Consider the following 26,556-nt stretch of genomic DNA (forward strand, 5'->3'; position numbering starts at 1 on the left):
TGTAAGATTTGATTTGTTCTGCAGGTTTGTCAGGTTTTTTGAGCATAATTATTTGTGCCACTTTAAAGCATTCCGGGACATGCTTCAGACTTAAACAGGCATTAAATATATATGTCAACAAGATGATTGCTTTTCGTGGCATTTCTTTCAATAAACCAGGTGAAATGTCATCTATACCTGGTGCCTTTTTAGGATTGAGATTATCAATTTTAGTGGCAACTTCCAGTGGAGAAATTAGATTTAGATCTACATCGTGTTAATAAACAGGAGATGTATCCATGGTAGATTCTATATCATTGGGTCGAAATATATTAGTATTGTATTGTGCGAACAATTCACTCAACTTTTTCATTGTCGCATCGAACCCATTCATTTCTATCATTTTTAATTGGCGGTATTCGAATAATTGCTCTTTTAAATCTTCGAGTTGCTTTCCATAACGAATAATCCTTGTCTGCTTATGGGCTTAATTCACTTACATACTTTTGAAAGCAATTCTGTTTATATTCTTCGATCTTTTGATTCGTCTGATTACTAATTCTATTAAAAGTAGTTTAGTCTGCAGCATTTCTGGTTCTGTGCCATACTCTTGTAGCTTTTCGCCTTTCTTTTATCATTTCTCTAATTTGGAGGGGGTAAAGTACTTCATATTCTGATTTCTCTCTTGCTACTTGGGCAGCATCTTTTGCAGCTGACCGAATTTGTTCAGTTATATGTTTGATTTGTTGCTCAAGATCGTCTATAGTTTTAAGTCTTACTTTTATACTGATTTATTCCTGTAGTATTAATCTGAATTTGTCCCAGTCAGTATATTTGTTGGTAAGATTAGGCTTTTTTGCTTTTCTTAAGGCAAGATACAATTAATTAAAATCATCTGTTGAAAAAATTAATCGATTTGTTTTTATTAGAATTAGTATTAAATAATGATTTTCTGTGAATTTTAACTTGCACCGTACTCTTAATTATCAATTCAAATTTTTTTTGGCTTTTTGGTGAATATGTTGTTACTAATATTGTTACTTTAGATTAGAACGTATTTTTCAATGATGTTGCAATTGAACCACGCTGCCTTTATTCTTACTTTATCTTCTATAATATTTTAGTCACAACATGTGGTCGAGCCTGGTTATGTGTGTTGTGTCTTTGCTCGTATTCCGGTCGTTTTCCGGCCGGCTTGGCTCAAACCCATCCATTGTAGTTCTAAGTAAAACCATCCCCATTGATGGTTTTATTAGGTCTTAGTAACTCTATAATAATAATATACCACACCAAGCTGATCTCACCAGATACAGAGCATTAGCTTGGACCCATGTCTTTGCCGTTGATGTTGATGCATGACCAGGTGGTCACCATCATTTTTTTGGTTTTTATCGCAAAAGATAACTTTTTATCAACTCTAACAATACAATGCAAAAACCTTTCCGATATTTTGCCGTTGAAGCAGTATTTTACACATGACCTTTAAATGCCTCTTGGCTTCAATTCATATGGCACAAAATATTTCAGTTTTTGGATCATTCCCATGTTCTTAAAGCGATTGGAAATGGTTTATTGTGTTACTTCTAACAATTCTGCATATTCTTCTTGCGTATTATACCGATCATCATCGAGGAATGTCTTCAAATCTTTTTTGTCTGTTTTTCTTCTGTATCAAAATCACAACTTTTAAAACGTCGAAACCAGCATTCACATATTGAAATCGATTGGGCATGGTTATCGTAAGATTCACACAGCACTCGATGGCCTTCAGTTGCCTTTTCTTCAAATTGAAGTGGTACAAATTTAGATAGGTTTTTTTTTCGTTTGCTAGAATGACCAGCTAGAACCAAATGGTCTTCAGCGGATGTCGCTTCAGGTTCGGGATATGATTGTTTTGCGGGCAACAGAGACCCTGGGTTACGACTGGGACTGTCGTAGTTTGTTTACTACCGGGATTTGTGGACGGGTAGGGATTTTATTAAGATGTTATCGTGTTCTAAGTTTCCTATAGAGAACCTCAAACTGAGCATGTTTATGAAATTTTTCACAAACAGGATGCCTAATTCGAGGTGTATATTGACGTTCCTCATAAACCATGGGGCTCTTACTAACGCACGGACTTTTTTGGATTGGAACACTTAGAGTAGTTCAAGTTGCCTCTTCGAGACATACGTGGACCACACCTGTGCTCCATTGAGGCAGATTGAACGGACTAACATTTTATACAGAGTCGCTTTCTGTGGCATTGGGAGTTTGCTTTTTCTGTAGAGTATAGGAAATAATAGGCTGTACACGCCATTTCCTTTGCAAATGGCGGGCTGGATTTGGGAAACAACTCGTTCACAATTCGATAAAATGACACGTACATTAATGAACATACGTGGCAATTTAATACAAAGTAACACCATCTGTTATAAATCCTTTAAATTAATTTATAGGCCAATATTTAGTTTATTTATTGTGATTATTTAAATACTTTTTATATTTTATACTTCCTTGAAGTTTCATTGAATTAAAATTTTGATTTTGTTAAGAATTTTAATTATTATAACAAGGATTCCATGTCAATATCTGTGATCTACAATCAAATCACAAAAGTAGAATTCTGGAAAGGGATTTGTCAAGCCAAGAAGCTATCCTGTTACCGCAACGATATCCTTTTCTTAAATTTGGTCAGCGTGTCAATCTAATAAATGTCGGTCGCGCAGGAATAACCGCAAGTCTTCTATGTAATGGATGTGCGACCCATTACCGTTTTAAACGGCCGCAATACGTTCTTGGAGACCGTACGAACTGTCCCAAGGCGGGTCATTTTCTTTCACGATTTATACGTTGTTGCAGTTCCGCGACCTTTAGGGCGTTTTTCGGTCTGTAAATCATGGCGCTTTTAGGAAATGCTACTTTTACGAGACAATCTCAATATTAGAACTCCTTATAAGTGATTAATTTCTGGGTTTTGCTCTAGCGAACAACTAAAGAACAAGCAATCGTTCAAAATAGTTTCATTGTTCTATTTTCATTTCTTCTTTTTTGAGTAATATGGGCTACCTGATTATATTCAATATTCTAGTAATTATAATTAATGCGGTTATAAAATAGTTATACATAAAATAAATATATTAAATAAATAAATTACACATAAATATAAAATCTCCGTCAATTGTGGGCCGATTTTTAAAATTATTTTTTTATTCGAAAGAGTGCACTTCCGAGATGGTCCTATTGGAAACGAATCAGGAGCTGTTGTGGGAAAGGGGAAGGGGGGTTTAAATCTAGAGAAACGCTCAAATTTCAAAGGCACGTACATTGTTTTCACATATTTTTTATCTATAATGATTAGATATTTATGTATAATGTTATCTCTGAGCTAATGTGACGGAAAGTCGGAGATCATTCAGTGCAAAAGCCATTTAGTTTGCTTTTTAAGCACAAACTATAGCATATATAACCTCCTAGAAACGTTATATGGAATTGATTTTATGGCTTAATTGTCAAAGCGTTTAGCTCACAAACGGTGGTCGTGGGTTCGATCCCCGGGGACAATAACTTTTTTTCTAGTTTAGTTGGAACATTTGTCAAATCACTTATTCTAGGTAGCGGATCCTGCGCTACTGTGTGTGCCTGAAACATTCCTTATTTTCAATCATTATTTGTTTATTCCCATTTTTCCTCATACGGGCTGTATTCTTACTTGGGCTATCCATTGCAATACTTAATAAAATAACAGTATAATTTATTTAGTAAATATCTAACACTAATAAAAGAAAAATAAAATATTTTTACAAAAAAATTATACTTCAAAAATAAGAAACTCCCTAAAATGTAAAAAATAATCAAAATTAGACTTTTAATATGAGAAAAAAACATTTTAAAATAAAATATGTACGATATAACAGATAAACTCTCGTTGGTAAAAGGGAGACTTTAAAATATTTAAAAAAGTGAACATTTGAAATAATGTTGAGCGTTGTTTTAGTGAATTCAAGGCCTTGAGATAGTGAGTCTCAGTGATATCTATAGTCACTGTGTTTTAGGAATCAGGGTGAATTCTATTGATCGTCTTATAATTTTGAATTCTTATAACTAGCTTCAATTTAGCTTCAACTAATATTTATACAATAGTTACTGTTGCGGCTCTTAACTCGCGATTTCGGTTTACAAAATATGTATATTTATAAAAATTAACACGTGCATCAAGTCGAAGGACAAATTTACTTTTAATGTGCTTATTCAGCCTTAACAAATTAATAATTAATTAATAAACTATATTCTCAGCTGTTTATGGATTTTATTCACCTAACTTTAATCATACATACTACGCTAGATGGTTTATTTTTCTATATTTTATATACACACTATTTGTTGCTTTTCCACATTTCTTAATACTCTATGTTAATTAACTTTTATTCATGTCATCCGTTATATCTAATTATGTCGAGGGCATCCAAACTACTTTGAACCATCGAAGAAAGAAATATTACCCGTCGACGTATAAAAACTATAAATAATATCTGCTTATTCAGCCTTAACAAATTAATAATTAATTAATAAACTATATTCTCAGCTGTTTATGGATTTTATTCACCTAACTTTAATCATACATACTACGCTAGATGGTTTATTTTTCTATATTTTATATACACACTATTTGTTGCTTTTCCACATTTCTTAATACTCTATGTTAACTAACTTTTATTCATGTCATCCGTTATATCTAATTATGTCGAGGGCATCCAAACTACTTTGAACCATCGAAGAAAGAAATATTACCCGTCGACGTATAAAAACTATAAATAATATCTGCATCTTTAAATATAAAGACGTAACAGTCACCATAACAATGTCATGGATATTTAAAGATACTGTATTTATATAGATAATATGTGTAGTAGATAGGTTAAATAAGGTTTTTGTTTATGTTTATTTGGTTATTACAACGGTAATTATGTACATATTTTATTTTAAAACCTTTTTTTGTGTTTAATTATAGTTAATTTTATTTAATGTGGTTAATTTAAGTTTGATTATTTTTTACTTTTTAGTGAGTTCCTTATTTATTTTTTGAAGTTTCAAAAATTGATTAATTTTAATACGCCTTGTTTTCATTTATTTATTACTTCTAAGTCAAAAAGATGATCATAAACAAAGTGTAATGTGATCGTAAACATTGCAAAAACATGCATTTAAATTATCCCGAGGATCATAAAAGCTTTAATTAATGGCGAAATTGAGGTCAATTAAGTTGTTGACAATTTTCTCGACAACATCGTTTAATATTTTACGATGAATAAGAAACAATTTGGCTGCATTATTTTGCATGCTGCACATTCATTTCATTATGCTAAATTTAACTTAATAAGTTGATGCTGGCGTACGTCGGTTCGAGAGCAACACATGTTAAGGATTTTACTTTTGAACGTTTAACGTTATGATTTAAATTGAAACTGAGTAAGTAAGATGCTTGTGTTTAAGATCACTCAAACTGTTATTTTTGCATTACTACTTCATGAAATCAATAACGGGGGTTCATTAAATCATTCTGGTCTAGACATTATAAAAGTTTGATTTCTGCATGTTTATTAATCTGTTTAGACTATTAAGAAAACCAGGATATTTTAAAATTCGAATTTCAATCGAGTTAGAGACGATAAACATTGCGATTTTACCTGAAGTTGAATCTCTTCAGAAAACTTTTTTATACTTAGTATGTACTTAACTCAGAAATAAAAAATATATCATTATATTCAATCATCCAAACTTTTGCTTCACAGCTTATACACTTATTCTTACGGGTTACCATTTTTAACGAAAGCTTTTTACCATTTTTAAATATTATGAACGTCATAACTGTCATTGATATTGAAGTTCTAAATACGGATGTGGTACAAAAGGCTATCCATAGTAACGTCTGGTATACATTTGATGTGGCCACGTTGCCCGTTCTTTCAAATTATATGTATATTTCGAGAATATAATTTATACAGAGTATATATTTTGGATTCACAATTAACCCTTAATTTTAATAACTCTGTTAGTATAAATTTAATTTTTTATCACACGATAAAAATACAACCAAAACTTTTTATAAATATATTTGTTTTAATACAATTTTTATTATCAATTTTCAATTTTCAAGTTGACTTGAGAGTTGACTGAATGAAATGTTGAATTTTCCGGATGAATTTTCACCAAAGGTTCAGTGGTGTGACAATATTCACAACTAAATCTATTATTGCTTACTACTAAAATTAAAATCTGAACGGTAGAAGATTGAATAAAAATATAATATTTAACTCTACATATAAAATAAGTGAATAAAAATAATGCAAACCATATATTTAAATTAACTTAGTTATTCTTAATGTTATTAATAAAATGTAAAATTAACGATAAACTGGCATTAATATCCAATAAATAATAATATAACTAAAACTAGAGAATATAAATAATAACTTTATATCACCAGTTTCAGTATTAAAATCAAAATGAAATTAAGATTTTAGCTTATTGGATTATATTTCTCGATCGCTTGTAAAATGACGCCACACAATTCCGCGAAAACTACCGAAGTTAACCGACTGCTGAGAATCCGTCAGTAAAAATATTTGCTACTGATCGGTATAACGCTGCCCAAAATGTTTAAAGGCTTTTTATATTTCTTTACTAAAGCTGCGTATTATTGTATATCAATTAGATTTATCAATTATGGAATAATATTAGATTCCTCTGTCTTCTGGTTTCTAATATGGTTTAATTTGGTTTTGGCAATTCAATGGTTTTTAATCGATAATTGACTTAACCCATGACTTTATGCGTTTTCGATTGTTATAATATATTGCATTTTCATCAGGTATGATATTGTGCATGTTAGAAAACCACTTCTGCTCTCACAACGACATAAATCATTCAAGTAGCTGGTCACAAATAGAAACTCAATATCCTTGTGTTTAAGTTTGTAATGAGTAATGTTGGAAGATTATGGCATAAGTAAGTTTTTGCTGAAAAAATTATTTAATATCAATCACAGAACTTTGATGGCTGTTTGAATTGTTTTTGGTCTTGTTATCACCAGTTTGAAAGCACGAAATATACTTTTGATACAGTTACTGAGCTTACTTTAGATAATTAAAATACGTAAGTTTTGACAGTATTTTTCCGTAATAAAATACTGTCAAATAAGGTAAACTTAGCTTAAATATTTTATTTTTTTTTAAATTTCAAAAATTACACATTCGTTGATAAAGTATCCGTTATTATTATTTTTAGTCTTTGATAAATTACACTATATCTACCTAGTCTTTTGCAAGATACTACTAATTCCAACCTCCAATTATTAAAATGTAGTATATCAACTATGTACAAATCATAACCGGGAATAGTCGTTATAACTCTTGTTTTTTCATTTAGTTTAAAATATGTTTCAGACTTAATCTAGTCGAATAGCGATAGCAACAGTAATTTGAATTGAATTTAATTAAAGTAAAATTGAATTTACCAAAAATGTTTTTTGAATAATATCCACCATCATTTTTCGTGTCTTGCATCACAGCTTCTACAATAACACATCAATTGGGTCCCTGGCCTACTATAGTAAAGCACACGTATTATTTGTCCTTGCTTCAAAATAGGCCACAGTTTCGTCGATCACCTCTTCATCCGACGAAAATATCTTACCATCGAGCATTCATTTTCTTCTAATGCGTCCGTTTTTCGGCGATTCCGTCCTTCAAACGGTCCAATAACGCTATGTAATAGTCGCAGTTGATGGTCCTTCCTTATTTAAGGTAGCCGATGAAAATGATTTCATGCACATCCCAAAATACAGACGCCATAACCTTGCCAGCCGACTGTTGTGTTTTCCCACGCTTTGGAGTGGGTTCATCGTGTGCAGTCCACACGGATGACTGTCGATTGGATTTCGGAGTGAAATGATAGAGCCACGTTTTATCCATTGTCACATGTCGACGCAAAAACCCGGGTTTATTACGCTTGATCATCTTCAAACACTGTTCAGAATCATCAACTCATCGTTGTTTTCGGTCGAAAGTGAGCTCTCGCGGCATCCACTGTGCACAGAGCTTTCTCATACCCAAATATTCGTAAATGATGTACACGTTCAGTTGATATATTTAGAGTGTCTGCTATTTGATTCAGTTTCAATTTACGGTCATTCGAAATCATTTTGTGGATTTTTTAAATGTTTTCGTCAGTAACAACGTGTTTTGAGCGTCCACTGCGCTCTACCGTCTTCGGTGGTCATTTCACCACATCTAAACTTAGCATACCAATCTTTGATGGTTGATTTTCCTGGGGCCGTGTCCGGAAACTCGGCATCAAGCCAAGTTTTTGCTTCAACTGTATTTTTTCCCTTCAAAAAGCAATATTTTATCAACACGCGAAATTTCTTTTTATCTATTTTTTCACAATAACAAATGTTGCTTCACTCAAAATGAACTAATTCTAGTAGTGCCATCTATGTGTCAGGCCGGCGATTGACTTTTCAATTGACCTGTTATTATATCGATTTTTACATTTAATAGAAAGAAGGTACTGAGTATCTAACCCAGTAAAGACAATTTTATAAAATATTCATATAAATCATTAGAATATTCAAAGATTTCAATTCCAACATTTCATTGAGAAAAAAATCGTACTAAAATTTTACCATTTATACTTATGCTTTGTTTTTTTTTGTTTCAGGTAAGAAATACATCTCGGGAACATTCTCTGATACTGGTATAAATAATCATCCGGGTAAGAATATCGACTTAATGCCTCCAGAACATTTTGTGCGTTTTCAATAAATCTACCCGTTATGATCAGCCATAAACCAGAATATTCTATCATTTAGCGTATTTACGATAGCCCGAAGTTAATGGGGGCGTTAGTTGATAATATAACGTCAGGTTTTAAGCTCGGCATCGATCCGGGCCGTAAATGTATTTCACATTGATTATCGTTGAAACATGTTTAGGTGGAAAGAAAATTGCCCTAATTTAATTTGCCTATAAATCCCGATGCCGTAAACTTTTATTTCACCCTTATAAAACCATATAAAAATCGGCCTTAATGCGTGTGTAATGCATAATGAAATCTTGATAAAAATCTCCCGAAGAAAATCGAAAAATATATATGTGTGGGGAACATTTTACGGTTCAACAGCAAGCAGATATATAAATAATGAAGTCAATATTCTGGGTATGATTTTTATTTACATGCTTGATATATATTAGATTAGCGTTGAAAAATCATATTTCAAGCTTTTTTCAGCATAACTACTATTCGACAATTATAACAGGTCAATTGAGAAGTTCCCGACCTGACACATGGATGGCGCTACTAGTATTAAATTCTTATGTTTTTAGTTAGCCCCCACCCTTAATAGATGCGTGTATAAATTTGACAGCTGTCGGATCATTAGTTTGTGATTTATAGCATTTTGAGTGAAGGAACTTTTGTTTTTGTGAAAAAAGTTAATAAAAAGGAATTTTGCGTGTTGATAAAATATTGCTTTTTGAAAGGAAAATACAGTTGAAGTAAAAATTTGGCTTGATGCCGAGTTTCCGAACACTGCCCCAGAAAAATCAACCATAAAGGATTAGTATGCTAAGTGTAGAGCGCCGAAGACGGTGAAAGCAGTTGACGCCGAAAAGAGGTTGTTACCAACGAAAACATTAGAAATGAAATCCACAAAATGATTTTGACTGACCGTAAATTGAAATTGAATGAAATCACGTATGAAATGAAACACTCTAAAGATATCAACTAAACGTGTACATTAATATCATTCATGAATATTTGGGTATGAGAAGGCTCTGTGCAAAGTGGGCGCCGCTCGAACTCACTTTTGACCAAAAACAACGACGAGTTGATTATTGAGAGCAGTGTTTGAAGATGATCAAACGTATTAAACCCGAGTTTTTGCATTCATATGTGACAATGGATGAAACATGGGTCCATAATTTCACTCCGAAGTCTAATCGACAGTCATCCGCGTGGACTGCACACGATGAACCCGCTCCAAAGCGTGGGAAAACGTAACAGTCCGATGGCAAAGTTATGGCGTCTGTATTTTGGAATACGCATGGGTTAATTTTCATTGATTACCTTGAAAAAGGAAGGACCATCAACAACGACTATTACATAGCGTTATTGAACCGTTTTAAGGACGAAATTGCCGAAAAATGGCCGCATTTGAAGAAAAAGAAAGTGCTGTTTCACCAAGACAATACACCGTGTCACAAGTCAGTGGAAACGATGGCAAAAATCCATGAATTGGCCTCCGAGTTGCTTCCTCATCTACCTTATAGTCCAAATCTGGTCCCCAGTCGCTATTTCCTGTTATCAAATCTCAAAAGAATCCTCAATGGGAAGAAATTTTCGCCCAATGAAGAGATGATCGCCGAAACTGAGGCCTATTTTGAAGCAAACGACAGGTCGTTCTACAAAAACGGTATCGAATAGTTGGAGGGTCGCTATAATCAGTGTATCACCCTTGAAGGGAATTATGTTGAATAAAAAAAACAATTTTACCAAAAAAATGTGTTTTACTATGGTAGGTCGAGGACTTTTCAATTGACCTGTTATCATTGGAAAGACAATGTTCCTTGATAATTATATATCATTAATAAACTCATTCTCGTAAGTAATGGATGTTGTTAAGTGTTTGTAATGGAATTCATCAAATTCCACAAAGATAAAAATAATTAATAATTGCATACACAAATATTTTGGTTGCAAGGTAGCATCTGTAGAACCCATTCAATAATTTCAATATATTTTGAGTCTAAAGAGACACGTTATCGCGTGGTATGATGGAGTAATAAAAGATATTTTCAGTTTTCCAATAAACGGATCAATTTTGGCGAAATTCGGTATACCAAAATGTAAAATATAGCAAAATATAATTTAATGAATGAATTAATTTTTTTTTATGCGCGCTTCATATAAATGTTAATCAATATAAGTAAATATAAGATTAGTACATTTTGTTTTTAGTAAATACTTTATTATAAATTATAAAAAAATTTGGTGTTGATTATTCTGATAATCCAATGATTCAATGCCTTACTAACAAAGAATCTCTATGGGTTATTTTAAATTTCTCGCATTAGTTAGATACTAAAACATATTCCACACTCTTTTTTCCACTTTTATCTTCCACTTCCACTTTTATTTGAAAATTAATAGTTTGAATAAATTCTTATCTTTTCAATTCCTTTAAAATCAATATTGCTATTTTCTGGGTAATTAACGTACCTGCTGTTTTTATAGCCATACAAGTACATATATTTTCTTTACGCTATCTTAGAACAATTAGGGTTTATATCAATTATCCAGCTTTTACGGCTCCATTTATTGTTTCAGGTCTCCATACTAACTATTGACTCTTCTAACTTTCTTAATAACTACTTTTAACTTTTATTGTTTCCCTTTTCCAGCGCATCAATACTTTCTAAGTTAACTATTATCGATTAATTAAATGTAAATAGGTTTTCCAATTACTGAAACATTTAAATCTTATTGAAAAGCTAATTCGTTATTTTAGTTGACTAAAATTATATATTAATTGTAAAATTAAAATTATTCTCTTATCTCGTATTATATAAAATCACATCTTCTACATATCATTTCGCTTCAATAAGTGATTTCATGTAAAAACTTATAAACTTATTATTACTTGATTTAATTACTATCCTGTGTTATTATAAAAAGTATTATATGCGTTTATTAATTAGGTTGGATGGGTGTAAACGTTTTGGCCTACGTACTTCACTGACATCGTCGACATATAATTGATTGGCGAGTGTATTCGAGTTCACTGGCACTCTTTCATAGTACTCAATACTGGCGTTTTGAGTCAAACTCGTTATATTTTTCAGGGGGATATCGTGCTGAATTAGTTTGGTATTGGCGTAATATGGGACGTCTTGATGGAAGGCAGCACTTTGTTTTGGAATATCTGAAGGGTCGCTATGTTGGATTTGCTAGTAGTACCTCACAATTCAATAACATACGGCCAAATAGGCCTAAGACTAGGCTAATTCAATACTTTGTTATCTAGGGATAATTTAGACTTAGCTAATAGTTAGTTTAAGTCCAAGTTGTTTACGCTTTATTAGTATATGTTCCAAGTTTTTCTTCCAAGTTAAGCGTCGATCCAAGTGCATTCCCAAATATTTAATATTATGTGTTTGCAAGAGTTTATAATTACTAATATTTACCGGAGGATAAGTTCTTCTATGCAGGATGAACATCACGTAAGTTGATTATGTCTCAATCGCCTTAATATGCCACATTTTTTACCAAAAATTAATTTTTTGAGATGAAGTTGAATTTGTTGAATGAAGTTCTTTCTGGTTGATATTGGATCGCCGTGAAATAATACAACAGCCCCATCGTCAGCAGTGATACATCAGCTGTATATTGGAGACATAGCAATAGGATTCCTAGCGGAATATCTGAATATATTGAAATGTAGCTCAGTTCATTCTGTTTTACAATGTTTACCTCTAAGGTATAACTTGCCGGAAGTGCGGGTGAGCCAACCTGGGAATGTTTTCTATTGTTCCATATTTTTTACGAAAACCAAAGTATTGATCAAGAATAATATTTCTTTCTTTTGTGATTATTTTAAGCTTCTTGATATATGGTTTGTTGAAGACTTTGAATATCACAGGTAACAGACTTATAGCACGATATGAGGAGACGTTTTCTGATCTTTCCCTGATACTAGGGAAATAGTTTGAATTAACTTGAACTTGAAACACTTTTCTGGGAGTATTTGTAAAACACTTCCAGTTGTTCTATTAAATCCGGGAAGGGTTATAATGGACAATGAATAGTAAATCTAAAAATTTGTTCTTAAATCATGGCATTTAAAGTCAAGCGCGGCAAATACAGCAGATTAAATTTATTGCCATTTGAATTTTTTCCTGCACTTTTTAAGCGTTGGTGCTATATGTTTACCAGAACGATGCTACAAACAGTTAAAGCATGTTTTACGCGCCTATTTGCATTTAACGCAATATCGCCTGCCTATTTATAAAACGGGTCCATTTAGATAAAATTCCTTTTTTCTTTAATGGCCTTATTTTAATATTAACCCCCGTGAAAAGCCCATTTCTTTTTACAGCTTACTTTACAAGTCGTTTACGGTTGTGTTTCGCTGGCTTGATTTTTGCTTGGCACCGTCCTCCCTCCAACACACACCCTCATCTACCTACCTACATCGTAATCAAAAGAACTGTTTAATGTGCGACGTAATGGCCCATTCCAAATTCCTTTTCCTACATACGAAATTTTATTAGTAGCGAACCGGGTGTTTACTCACAATTCAACACTAAGCCCATGATCGCATTAAAGGTCGTATTTCTTTAGTGAACCTTTAACTATAGGGATGTATTATTCATTCAACTTTCACGGAATTTGGCTTATAATACTTCTTTACATTCATCTATTTTTGATTTTCGGTGTTAACAAACATTAATCTGTTAAACATAATCCGATATTATTATAATATTAACCGTCATTGGATATATCTAGATGGCTTCCCTGCTCTCTCTATGGGGAACATTGATTTCTCTCAGGTTTTTAAAAACATCAAGTGCTCTAATGGACTTATTTACGTGTTGTGAAGTCGCCAACAAAACAGCTTTCTAATAGGTTTTATCAAATTTTGTAGGTTATTATTAGGTACTTACAGGTATAATAATTTTTCACTTAAAAAAGGCATTTGTTAAGAAGAGATGGTACAATATATATTAAACAAATTATTTTTATCACGTTATCGAATGGATCTACCTATAAGAAAATCTACATTTGTATGAAATATAAATCGCGGTAAAATATTAAACGGCTAGTGCCGAGAAATTATCTGCAATGTTTTTTTTGTCAATCAGCAATTTTAATTCGTATTCAGCATTTTTAGTTATAAAATAAATTTCCAAACGCACCCATAAATATTTAACATCCAACAAAAATGTCTCAATTATTTAATGCCTTCTCACTATATAAATCTTTTCTGGACTTTCACAAATATTTCGAAACTAAAATTAGCCAAATCGGTGCAGTCGTTCTCGAGTTTTAGCGAGACTAACGAACAACAATTCATTTTTATATACATAGAGGATTGTTTTAAATAATAAATCGTTAGATGGGATCGAATATTATTAGAGGGATCAACTTCTATCCAGCTTCATATCGTTATCGTCATATATATACGGCATTAATTTATTATTCGTACAATAAACTCACTTAATCCACCGATCCCTCTATCATCTTTCTCGATCCTGTTCGGTGGAGAAAGTTTGCCAAGAATTCCAGTCGGCTCCACATGGAAATACCTCCAGTGCGAGAGAGCGGCGTGAGGAAGGAGGGGGCGAGGCCTGTCCCTTCGCGTTGCGAATTTCTTTATCAAACACCCCGGCCCGCAGACCCAAAGTTGCTGCTTCGATTAGAAAGTTTGTGTCAACACATGCCAGTGCCATTACGGCCAACGGGCGAGATGATGCTTACGGCACCGAGTAGCGAGACGCTGGAAGGGATGGATAAATTGCGGAGCGAGGCGGTGGTGAAGGGGGGAGGGGCGTCCTGATATAGGGAGTCACATTAGGTGTATCTATGATGAATTTCTGTTGTGAGAACGAATGGGTGGCGGGTGGTAGAAACTTCTTGAGGGATTTTGTCGTAGTCTAGGCGTTGATGGAGGATAACGTGGGCTTAGATTCGATTAATACTTGTTGTTTTGTTCGGCTATTACATTATTGTAAGAGGAAATGTGTAACACCAATTTAATTACGAACGAAGTTGTCGTTGGTGTAGATTTCCAATGCATATTTGTAATATTAAGTATATTATAATCAGAATAATAGGTTTCTTATGTTCTTTGCTAGTTAATGTTAAATAAAAAAGTGGTATGCAGCATGCGCCATAGTTATTTAAAAATAGTAATAGACTAGATGATTGCAATTGCGGGGGCCAACTACAATGTGCTCTATAGAACTGCATCTTTCTTTTCTAGACGTTCCTTCCCTTGGTTCCCATGCGATAACATCGAATCGTCCAAGATTGGATCACTGTTTTTTCTCGCACGGTTACTTGTTGACTTCCAGTCTGTCTTCTTACTCCGTATTTATCACATTTTATGCTTTTATCTCACTCTACCACATACTGGACGATTGTCCACGTCACATCTATGTTATCTTAGGGCTATTATGGATTACACAGATTCGGGAACTCTAATAGGAGATAATACAGACCGACTTCTTGGATTTCAGCGAGTGATCAACTGCTTCCACGGAATCTAGGCCATATTAAAATTAATATTACTGACCAAATCGTCATTTACAACTTCAATATAAATGTTAATACGTGCAATCTAGATGGAGTTTCTATTCTATGGTGGTCCTATTTATTAGCTTGAATGTGTGTTCATTTTAAATTATATTTACTACTTATTATTTTAATTCACCCTTTTTGACTTTTTTATTATATTTTAAAGTCTCCTTTTAAAATAAACTGGGGTTTATCCGGACTGGGCAACTGCTTAACGTGGGCTCCGAACCATGGAACCATGGTCGACATTAAGTATTGTGGCAACTATCAAGTGGCAAGCAACCAGCATAGAAATCACCCAAGAAGACATCCGGTCTTACCCAGCCTGGTTAGTGTTGTGACTACGATCATTTTCATTGTCGGCTTTCGCACTTTCGGACAATCACTGCGTCAACAAAGCCGGCATGTTTGTCTTGTTGGTTTTATATTATTCATTATTTTATATATTCACTTTTTGTTTGTCCCTGTCCCCTTTTATATCAAACTCGTATTGGTTTATAGTCGCGAAATGACGACATTCGATGCGACAAAACATGTTTACAGATACTTTAACAATTTTAAAAAAATTTCTAATGTTAATAAGTTATTTTGATCTTAAGTTGTTTTAATTAAATATATATATATATATATATATATATATATATATATATATATATATATATATTTATAATATAATATCAATTAATATATTATATTATTAGGAAAGTTTATATTTTAAATATTAATTAATACTAGGTAATCTGGGTATTGATGAACGTATCTAACGTACTGGTTTCATATACTCTTGAGGAGGGGAAGTATATTTTAGAAATGTTGATTCGTACGAGGTTGCTCCAACGTTGATATACTAATACCTAGATTAAGAAGTACCATCAGGTAGTTTGCGCCTATTGTATAACTAAAAGAAAATGTACCGTAAAGGCCTAATTTAGTTATTGCGGCGTTCATAACATACACCGATAGAATAGTTGATGTGTTTCCTAGTCTATATAGACTAACCTATCTTCAGTGCTGGAGTTGATTTATCTGAAGAGCTATATGTATACATAAATGTTTAGTTCAATTCAAAGGTAGTGTTCAATACAATTATTCAATTCAAAGGCAACTGTTTGGTGCTGTTTAAAAAAGGGAACATTCAATATATTTTATACAAGAAGTAAAACCCATTTAAATTAGAAATGATTGAAGTATACTCATATATAATTTCCCATAGTTACTTTTTTTTACACTGTTGTGTGTGATAGACTGATTATAGCGACCCTCCAACTTTTCGATACCATTTTTGTAGTACGATTTGTCCTTTGCTTTAAAATAGGCCTCAGTTTCGGCGATCACCTCTTCATTCGACGAAAATTTCTTCCCAGCGAGCTTCTTTTGAGATCTGATAACAGGAAATAGTCGCTGGGACGAGATCTAAAGAATACGGTGGATGGATGGATGGATGGATGGATTTTCGTCCTTCAAGCGATCTCCAATAACGCTATGTAATAGTCGCTGTTGATGGTCCTTCCTTTTTCAAGGTAGCCAATGAAAATTATTCCATGCGCATCCCAAAATGCAGACGCCATATCTTTTCCAGCCGACTGTTGCGTTTTCCCACGCTTTGGAGCGGGTTCATCGTGTGCAGTCTACTCAGATGCCTGTAGATTAGACTTCGGAGTGAAATGATGGAGCCATGTTTCATCCATAGTCACATATCGACGCAAGAACTCGGGTATATTACGCTTGATCATCTTCAAGCACTGCTCCGAATCATCAACTCGCGCGGCACCCACTTTACACAGAGCTTTCTCATACCCAAATATTCGTGAATGATATGATGTATACGTTCAGTTGATGTCTTTAGAGTGTCTGCTATTTCATTCAATTTCAATTTACTTTAATTCAAAATCATTTTGTGAATTTTTTAAATGTTTTCGTCGGTAACAACCTCTTTTGGGCGTCCACTGCGTTCACCGTTTTCAGTGCTCATTTTACCACGTCTGAATTTAGCATACCAATCCTTAAAGGTTGATTTTCCTGGGGCAGTGTCCGGAAACTCAGCATGAAGCCAAGTTTTTGCTTCAACTGTATTTGTTCCCTTCAAAAAGCAATATTTTATCAACACGCGAAATTCCTTTTTATCAATTTCATAATAACAAAAATTGTTTCACTCAAAATGCTATAATTCATAAACTAATGATCCGACAACTGTCAAATTTATACACTCATCTTTTGAGGATTTGGGCTAACTAAAAACATATGGATTTAATTCTAGTAGCGTCATCTATGTGTTAAGCCGGGGACTTTTCAATTGACGTGTTATTACCTCAGCTAGCACCCAAATTTGCTTGAACCACATGTCGTGCCTATATTGTTCAATTAGGCCCAGGAGAAAACGTTTTTCATATTACTATAGAAGATTAAAAATTTACGGACAAGTAAACATCCACAAATTTTTGTGAATGTATTTAAACTTGGTGAACTGCTTGTAGGTTGTTAACAAAGCTATTAATCCACAAATTCGCTGTTAATTATTTTTAAAACGGAAGTTGTATTTATATATTTGCTTGCCTAATCTATTTTATATTTAGATTGATGTGACCATAGTGCCAGTAACAAGGAAACAGTTTAAAGTGTACCATAATTTGACAAACTAGATAAGAATGGAATAATAACATCATCTAATAGTCGAGATTAGATAATTCGTATCGGTAAAATCATAACCTAAGTGACGGGCATATCGCCTCTGGATATTTTCCGCCTTCCGAATCTTCACCCGCCCCCTAATACTCCGCATTAATATTCCGCGTGATGGTGTTCCTGAAAATTCCCGAACATGAAGTTTTCAACCCCTAGCGGGCACATCGCTACTTAGGTCGCGTTAAGGTAATGTCGTAATTACGAACATAATTGCCAAGTTTATAACCCCTCTCCTACCCCCGTACAGATTGCGCGGTAGCGAAAGGAATGCGCCGCGGGGGTTATAGCAGCGCCCTCTGTCGTATCGCGCGATATAAGTCACGCGGCCGTGATTGAATTCCTGGAGTGGCGTTTTGCAATTTGCCATGGGGGTCTGCGGGCCGAGGTGAGGGGCAAGGGATTGGATAAGTGTCGAACGGCGGAAGGGGTATGGTCGGGGGGACTTGTGGGATTTAATTACGACGGGGCGATGGTGGAGGACACGGAGGGATTGGCAGGAGGGGCTGATTATTTTTGTTTTATTAAATCGCGGTTTGGAATTTGGAAATTAGCTTTCTTGTTGTACGATGTATATCTGATTAGTCGGAATTATGTCGGGTTCACTTTGACAATGCTTTCTCATAATTAGTCGACAGCCCTAACAGTATTAATAACTCATTTATTTTTGTCTCTAAATTTCAATTTTAATATTTAGTGAGTTTTCAGGAACTTATGCAATTGCCATACTTTTATAATATTAATTGAAATTGATTTGATAAAGAGAATAATTGTGAAAGTTTGTCAGAGATAGTGGTCTTTTGATATAGAAAAACAAATTATTATCTTTTTACAAAATTCCTTCAAGCCTCTGCAAAGTACCCTCCAATAGTTGCCAAGATAAGATAAAGTCAGTCAAAATTATTTTACTATCTGTAAAACTGTTTTACTCTAAAATGTTAATAGCCTTAATCATATATACTGACATATTCCGATGGCTGCCAGATAATTCATCGGCAGCTCAAGGTTTTTCCACTGGAGAAGTTGTTCCACGGATCCTTCAAGACCAAAGAACCGCCTCTAGATGGCGTACCCATGACACTCAAACAAGATGTGTCTGATGCTCAGCGAGGATCTGCGCTTATTACAGATGAGTGGGTTTTCTCACTTAAGAAGAAACTCATGAGTCAATTTGCAGTGACTTATTCGAAGTCGGGAGAAGATACCTAATTTGCGCCTACCAGTGTCACGAATGTTAAGATCCTGGTAAATTTATTTTTTTACTTCGCGTAGTTTAAAGTGTGGTATAATGCGAATTTAGATTACCATGATGAAAAAATAATAGCTATCGGCTCATAATTCTATCATCTTGAGATGAATAGCTCTATACAAAAGATGAATAGGGAAGGTCATCTTTATTACTCTGTTAGTATATCACAAATTATTGTTAAGAAATAAATTAAATTTTTATTATAAACTTTATTTGGAACTCTTAAGAACGTTGAAAAAATTGGTATTTTATACCAATAACATCCTATACCCCGACTATTACGTAAAGAGCTTTTTACAGGGTTCCTTTCTGCATCATTTTTTTCGCACTTCTCGGGGCCCAATGCTATTATCAGTATGTCCACCAGAATACCCCAATAACTATCTTAACGTCCTACTTCCCGACCCGGGCCTTTCCAAAATGTGTCGAAATAAAAATGGAACCCCAAGATTTCTATTCGCCATAAAGCAAAATAAAGTTACAAGAGAACGAGCACGTAACCGATAACCCAACCCTACATCGCCACCCTCTCCGCCACCTTTCATCCGAAAGTCTCTCGCCCCTCTCCCCCCGTCTCTTCACCTTCACGTTATCCACTGCCCCCTCTCCACCCCGCCGGCACCGCCACCTGAACTTCCACCGAGCGCTAATCCGGTTCTCCTCGCACAGTGCCCGGACCGCATACAGAATAAGTCCGTAGCCCGGGTCAAAATTACTAATTTCTCGTCGTAACCCTAATTAAAGAACTCGTATTTCAGAATGGATATCTCATCAGCCATAATGTGTTTACTAATTTGTTGGTTTTGTAAACATTCTGCGACTCGTTCCCTTCCGCTGCCGCTTAATGAAATTTGATGCCCGCGGACCGTCGCTCCATCGTGGCAGTGATCTCCGTTCCGGTTTTAGTTTCGAATTTGCAGGGGGGGATCCAGGGCAGGTCGTCGGGAGGGGGGCGGGGCGGCGTAAGGCAGGATCGTAAAGGACGCGTAAATCTGCTCCTTCTTCTTCGCATGAAGTTGGATGGCCTAATTCTTGAATAAAATTATTTGTACCTTATTATGTAAAGCCATTTTTTCATAATATTCTAAATATATTATATTTCAGATAAAGTTATTTCAGGTTTTCCTAATAGGTGGTTTTAAACATGCGCAAATAAAATTTACAGGTCAATTGAAAAGTCCCCGGCTTGACACATAGATGGCGCTACTAGAATTAAATCCATATGTTTTTTAGTTAGACCTAACCCTCAAAAGATGCGTGTCTAAATTTGACAGCTGTCGGATCATTAATTTGTGAATTATAGCATTTTGAGTGAAGCAAGTTTTGTTATAGTGAAAAAAATGGATAAGAAATAATTTCGCGTGTTGATAAAATATTGCTTTTTGAAAGGAAAAATACAGTTGTAGCAAAAACTTGGCTTGATGCCGTGTTTCCGGACACTACCCCAGGAAAATCAACCATCAAGGATTGGTATGCTAAGTTTAGACATGGTGAAATGAGCGCCGAAGACTATAAACGCAGTGGATGCCCAAAAGAGGTTGTTACTGACGAAAACATTAAAAAATCCACAAAACCATTTTGAATAACCGTAAAGTGAAATTTAATGGAATAGCAGACAGTCTAAAGGTATTAACTGAACGTGTACATTATATCATTCAGAAATATTTGGGTATGAGAAAGCTCTGTGCAAAGTGGGTGCCGCGCTAGCTCACTTTTGATCAAAAACAATGACGAGGTCGTGATTCAGAGCAGTGTTTGAAGATGATCAAGCGTAATAAACCCGAGTTCTTGCCTCGATATGTGACAATGGATGAAACATGGCTCCATAATTTAACTCCGAAGTTCAATCGACAGTCATCCGAGTGGATTGCACACGATGAACCCGCTCCAGAGTGTGGGAAAATGCAACAGTCGGCTGGCAAGGTTATTTTTTTTTTTTTTTTTTTTTTTATTACTCTTCGTGAGTCCACAATCTGCCCTATTGGCAATAAGTATTTCTTCTGTTTATATTATATATACATGGCATGTAGAAAATCACTTCATTAAGCAATCTTCTGTACAAAATATTATCTTAATTAATTAGACTTATTCTAATGCTTATTCTAAACTCTACATATGTCCAGTAATCAGATCAGGTGGTGTTAAACGTTTTAGTCTAGGCACTTCACTATCACGTCGCATATTTAGCTGATTAGCGAGTACATTGGGATGCACTGACACTCTTTCGAAGTACTTCACACAAACACGTTGGATTACACTCGTTATAGGTTCTAGAGGAATATCGCGTTGTATCACTTTATTTGAAATATAGTACGGAGCATCAACAATGGCACGCAACACCTTATTTTGGAACCGTTGAATGATGGATATATTAGATTTGCTAGCGGTACCCCATAGTTGAATTCCATATGTCCAAATGGGCTTGAGTATAGACTCATACAGCAATACCTTGTTATCTAATGATAACTTGGATTTGCGCCCAATGAGCCAATACATTTGATATAATTTTAGTCCTAGTTGTTTCCGTTTAGAGAGTATGTGCTTCTTCCAGGTTAGGCGTCGATCTAAATGCATACCAAGATATTTAACATGCTCTGCTTGGGGGAGTTGACGATGATTGATATTTACTGGTGGACATGTTTTTCTACGCAGGGTAAACGTTATATGCGTGGATTTTGATTCATTGGCTTTAATGCGCCATGTCTTCAACCATAATTGTATTTGCTCCAGGTGGGTTTGTAGGTTTATTGATGCTGTGACTGGATCTTCATGGGATGCTAAGATTGCTGTATCGTCTGCATATGTTGCCACAGTAGTTATTTTTGTGGTGGGCAGATCAGCCGTATACAGAAGATACAGTACTGGACCCAGTACACTACCTTGCGGAACTCCTGAATATATGGGATTTAATTCGGTATGTTCATCGCCTTGATTTACAATAAAATGTCTGTCAGTGAGATACGATTTTAGTAGCTGATAGTCCGGATGAGGGAGAAGTTTCTTTAGTTTAACCTGCAAGCCCGTATGCCATACTTTGTCAAAAGCCTGAGATATGTCTAGGAAAGCAGCCGAACAATATCTTTTGGCATTTAGGTCAGCGTTTATTTGGTTTACAAGTCTATGCACTTGTTCTATAGTCCCATGCTTATTGCGAAAGCCAAACTGATGTTCTGGAATAATTTTTCTTTTTTCTATTATATAGTTTAGTTTTTTTATGTATAATTTCTCGAAAACTTTCGAGATTATTGGTAATAAACTTATAGGTCGGTAGGAGGTCACATCTTCTGGTATTTTTCCTGGTTTAAGTATCATTAATATTTTAGCTACTTTCCAGATACTAGGGAAGTAATTAATTCGTAGCATAGCATTAAAAATATATGTTAATAGTTTTATAGCCTTTCCTGATAGTTCTTTTAAAATTTTGCCAGTAATTAAGTCATAACCAGGAGCTTTCTTAATATTAATCTCTCTCATTATTGTATGTTTAACTTTTTTGACCGTTAATTTCTCGTGCGGTAAATCCATTTGAAATGGCGAATCTAGAAAGCTAGTAATTTTATTTTCGTCATCTTTATGTAGCTGAGACTGGAAAGGTTTAAAAACATTTTTAAGTGTTTTGAGAAAATGTCGGCCTTCTCTTTATTGCTTCTCGCCCAATTATTTTCGCTTGTTTTAATAGGTGGGTTATGCTGCTGGGATCTCCTAAGCTTTTTTGTTGCTTTCCACAACGAATAGTCTGTAGCCTCAGTTGATGTCAAGTTTTCTAGGTATTCTTGAATGCCTTGGTTCTGTTCGATTTGGATTAGATCTCTCAGCTCTTTTATGGCCCTATTAAATTTTCTTTTATTCTCTTCAGTCCTTTGCTGTTGCCAATTTCGTCGTAACTTTCTTTTTTCTGCTATCTTTTTCTGTATTGTACATGATATATGTGTATTTTTTCTTGGAAATGTTTCACTGTTGGGAGTCGCGGAATATGCTGCCTCCTGTATATTTTTTGTAAGATTTATTGCTGCTATTTCTATATCCATTTCAGTTTGTAACGGTAAGTTTAGAGAGATATTTTGGTCTAAGTTTTCTCTAAATGAGGGCCAGTTAGTTCTATTATTGCACAGAGAAGGGGGTTTATCTTTGATGGTAATTTTTGAAGAAATTGTTACTATTACTGGTGAATGATCAGAAGACAGGTCGAAACATGATTCTGCCTGACACTTTTTTGGATCAATATTTTTTGTAATACAGAAATCTATTGTATCTGGTTTTTTATTTCTGTCTGAAGGCCAATATGTTGGTTCACCAGTAGAGATATGTTGTAAGTTATCTTTCCTTATGGCTTTGAGCAGTTCTCTACCTTTTGAGGTTATTATTCTTGAACCCCACATTAAATGTTTTGCATTATAATCTCCTCCTGCTATAAATCTATTACCTAGCGTACTGAAGAATTCTTGAAATTGTTCTGCCTTGTTGTTATGTTTGGGTGGGCAATAAATCGCAGAAATTGTTAATGGTTCATGGGCTTCGTCTATGGTTATACTGGTGGCTTGCAGGTAGTCTTTGCGGAATTTTTCTTTTTCGAAATGCTTTATATCATCTGGAATTATTATGGCTGTACCTCCATGTGCTTTATCATCAGGGTGATTTGTATGATAAAGCTTATATTTAGGAACTTTCAGATAATTCTTGTCCGTAAAGTGTGTTTCGGAAACCATCATAACGACAATATTTTGTTCATTTACGAACATTTTTAGTTCCCTGGCGTGTTGTTGGAGCCCATTGGCATTCCAGACGGCGATTTTGTAGCTATTGGTTTCAGGCATTAGGCAAGTTTGCTGACGACGGTTGTGAGTAGACCAAGCATCGTACTCATTTGATCCATTAGTTTGGCCATCATATTTTCTAATCTTGAGATGTTAGTTTCAGTAGGTTGAGATATTGTCTCTCGTTTTTGTGCTGAACCATTTTCAACTATTTGGGCATAAGTTATGTCTGGTTGACTTGTTCTGGTGGGTAGTGGTAGATTGGTAGTAGTGGATTGTTTTTGTTGATGCCTTTTTTCCCTTAATGCTGGATAGAGTTTCTGCTGTAGTTGCTTGTGAACTGCGCAACCCTTGTAGTTCGCTGGATGATTTCCGTTACAGTTAACACATTTCACTTTTTCATCGCGAACTTTACGAGTACAATCTCCTGTCTTATGTTCTCCTGCACATTTTACGCATTTATATGATTTGCGACAGTAAGTCTTTGTGTGCCCGTGCGCTTGACACCTTGTGCATTGTGGTATAATTCTTTTTATATGTGGTGGTTCGCATTTAATAATATTATTTTCCAATTTGGTGATTTCATACACCGCCTTATTATTTCCATTAGGTTTTATGTCTATATAAAACATAGGCAGAGGTTTTTTTGTCGTGTGATGTCGTATATTGTGAATATTTACGACCTCGTGGCCTTTTTCAGCTAGTGCTACCTTGATGGTGTTAAAATCCGTCCCGTGATGTAATCCTTTTAATACGAATTTAAATGTTCTCTCGGATTTTGGCCTGAATGTATGGTATTGGGTATTTCTTTCATCTAATTCTTTTATAAGAACTTTAAAGTAATCCGCTTCGAACAATTGGATTTTAATTGTTTCATAGCTCACTGTTTTAATTGTGTAGTTCGTAGTAATGGTTTTCAATAAGTCATGGATATTTTTTATTATTCCTATCTTATAGACTGTTATTGGTGGTGGTTTCGGAACAACTTTTTCAGGGCTTGGTTGTATGTTCTCTTCAATTTCTTCCGACAGGTTGCTAAAACTGTTTTTTGTCTCTATCGGTTTCTGCAACCAATAGTCACTGATTCTTGTTTGTTTCCTCGCGATTTCTTCTTCTGGACTTCTCAATCGTTTTTTGTTAATGACTGTAGTCCATTCTGATCGTGGAGTTTGCGTTATTGCTGTTTGTTCTAATCTTATATCAAAGTGTGCAGGTGATTTGGTTTAATCGCTATGGTTTGCCATTTTTTAATTTTTAATATTTTATTTAATTTACTTCCAGAGGATAAAAAAATAAAATAAATACATTGTTTATTTCACGCACTTCATTTTTCACGTACGTTATTTTAGCACTAGTTTTTTACTATAAATACTATAAATGAATTTCAAAAGGACTGTTGTAAAATAAGATGAAATAATTTTAAACACTAATAAAAATGAGATGCAGTCCTTTTGTCTGGTCACGTAAACACGTATTCACTACACTTTAGGTCCACTGAGAGACGGATAGCCGCATCTGTTATGCGTTTTTAACACTCTATTAAATAACCGTAATAAAATACTGGGTTTTTTTAAAAAAAGGTATCTTTTTATAGCTTGGACCGTATTGAAAATACGTCTTCACCCTACGACGGTTTGAACTGAACTGGCAAGGTTATGGCGTCTGTATTTTCGGATGCCCATGTAATAATTTTCATTAAGTACCTTGAAAGAGGAAGAACCATCAACAGCGACTATTACATAGCGTTATTGGAAAACGATGGCAAAATTCCAGGAATTGGGCTTTAAAATGCTTTCTCATCCACCGTATTCTCCAGATCTGGCCCCCAGCTACTATTTCCTCTTCTCAGATCTCAAAAGAATGCTCGCTGGGAAGAAATTTTCTTGGAATGAAGAGATAATTGCCGAAACTGAGGCCTATTTTGAAGCAAAGGACAAATCATACTACAAAAACGGTATCGAAAAGTTGGAGGGTCGCTATAATCAGTATATCATCCTTGAAGAGAATTATGTTGAGTAAAAAAAACTAATTTTACCAACAAAATGTGCAAAATATATGGCTCATTTCTTTATTAATACTTACTCAATGTAGCTCTATCTCGTTCAATAAAACAGTAACTTCACGCCGTCTAAATTTATCACCTCAAAATGTCGCAATGTTACCGCATCAACTTTGATTTTTAGTTCTATTCTAATTTAATCTAAATAAAATAATGAAACAAAAATAATGTTATCAAGTTTAATTTATTTTAACATAATAAAACATCTAATGCATATGTTATCGAAGAACTAGAGTTACACCAGTTCACAGCTACAATAGCTTGTATGCTTGGAGTTATTTTATAATATTGACAATGAACTTTTTTCTAAACCATCTTTGTTATTCCCTGAGAACCTAATCCAGCTCATTGACAATTGTATATCGAAGTAATGCATTTTAATTTCATTTGGGTGCATATTTACCTTTATACGTTTAGATCATGTTTCCTTCGTTGCAGCCTTGTCAAGGCATTTTTATATCACTGCATTTCTCTTTAGTTTCTTCTCTACCACAGCATTC

At 34.5% G+C, this 26,556-nt stretch overlaps 1 protein-coding gene across 1 annotated transcript in view; it reads left to right on the forward strand.

Annotated features, from left to right (window-relative positions):
• The window catches only part of LOC143193098 (uncharacterized), a 917,882-nt gene that overhangs the window by 183,725 nt on the left and 707,601 nt on the right, over window positions 1–26,556 (forward strand). The window lies entirely within an intron of this gene.

Source organism: Rhynchophorus ferrugineus, unplaced genomic scaffold (genome assembly GCF_030347505.1).
Source record: "Rhynchophorus ferrugineus isolate W39M unplaced genomic scaffold, kcgeb_rfMv2 rfM3, whole genome shotgun sequence".
Classification (NCBI taxonomy): domain Eukaryota; kingdom Metazoa; phylum Arthropoda; class Insecta; order Coleoptera; family Curculionidae; genus Rhynchophorus; species Rhynchophorus ferrugineus.